Here is a 1,526-nt window from a genome sequence, read left to right as displayed (position 1 = left end):
AGGAGCTCTTGGAAGCCTCTGAGTGCTGGGCACCCCAACTATTTTAGGGGCTTCAGGTGAGTGAGGGATGCAGAGGGGTCAGGAAACCTCCCTCTAGGTAAGGCTGTCGGTCTGATCACAGATCCATCTGTCCTGCCATCTGCCAACAGCCGCCTCCACAGAGAATGGAAGAACAAAGGGAGGGGGCAGTTCTGCAAATCCCAGAGGGAATCTAGGGTCCCAGGTACTCCGCCCCATCTGCTGACACTTTCGGTTTCTCCCCGAGTCAAAGGCGCCACCCAAGAGACCCCAGATGGGCACCTGGTGCAGCCACCGCTCCGCATTTGTCTGTTCGTCTTTGTCTCTGTCTCTGTGTCTGTCAGGCTGTCCCCGAGCTTGCCTCCACTTCTAGAACTAAGCTTCCGGTATAGCGACAACCACGAACTCTCATCCCTTTACTATGGCAGGATACTTGCCCCCCACAGGCTACACCCCTTCACCCCCTCCTCCCTACCCTGTCACTGCTGGGTACCAAGAGCAGGTGCAGCATCCTGGGCCTGGACTGGTGCCAGTGCCAACCCATGTGCCTGCCCCTGCTCCAGGCTTCTTTCTCTTCCCCTTGCCCAGCCCCAGTGCCCTGAGGCCTGCTACTGGGCCTGCTGTCCTCCTCTTGCCACTTCCCGGGGTGGCTTCTGGCTTCAAATTCTTGGTGCCAATTGATCAGATCCTGATTCACCAGAGGGCTGTGGGAGTGGAAACGCTCCTAGGCTGGGAGATAAGTAACTGGTATGAACTGCACTCAGGCAGCTGAAGAGAGCAACTGCTGTGCACATCTGTGCTGCGGAGCCCGCCAGCCCCTTTGTGTCCATCTGGTGGACCCTAGGGACCAAGAGATGGAAGTACAGTCACCACCGGGAACCACCATTGGCCATGTGCTGCAGACCTGGCATCCCTTCCTCCCCAAGTTCTCCATTCAAGATGTAGATCCTGCTGGACCTGTGGCTGTGGCACAGACACCAACTTTTAGGTGAAGACTCTGGATGAGTCCACATTGTGGGCCGCATCAGCAAGCAGTGGGGTAGGGGGTGCTGCTCCAAGAAGCCCTCACAGATGCAGATTAATTTGGCTTGCAGTTCCGCTGGATCTGGATGTGAGAGTGAAGGCTGTACTGCTGTGAGCCACATTCCTCATTGACTACATGTTCTTTGAGAAGCGAGGAGGCACTGGGCCCTCTGCCATCACCAGTCAGGGTGAGGACCATCACCTCAGCCAGAACTCAAGATGGTCACCTGGCCTGGCTTGGTCCCTCCTCAGAGGCAGCCCCTTTCCTCCATGTTCACTGTAGAGGACAGACAGAGATGCCTAAGAGGCTGGGGCCATGGTGCCCCATCCCTACCCTACTCCCCTGGCCTCCTTTGTTATGGGTTCACTCAGCGAGATAGACCACCGACTCAGAATTTAAATTTAAGAGCCTTTATTAAGCTGGCCAGCTGACTACAGGTACAGCACCCTGCCGAAGCAAAGGCTGAACTGCAGCCAGACTACAG

At 56.4% G+C, this 1,526-nt stretch overlaps 1 pseudogene; it reads left to right on the top strand.

Moving 5' to 3' along the window:
• The first annotated feature begins 439 nt into the window (after positions 1 to 439).
• On the top strand, positions 440 to 1,324 carry LOC111825993 (annotated as a pseudogene).
• The last annotated feature ends 202 nt before the right edge of the window (positions 1,325 to 1,526 follow it).

This window comes from Myotis lucifugus, unplaced genomic scaffold (genome assembly GCF_000147115.1).
Source record: "Myotis lucifugus unplaced genomic scaffold, Myoluc2.0 scaffold_50, whole genome shotgun sequence".
In the NCBI taxonomy this organism is placed as follows: Eukaryota; Metazoa; Chordata; class Mammalia; order Chiroptera; family Vespertilionidae; genus Myotis; species Myotis lucifugus.
The sequence above is the reverse complement of the archived record's forward strand: the minus strand, read 5'-3'. Positions and strand labels throughout refer to the sequence as shown.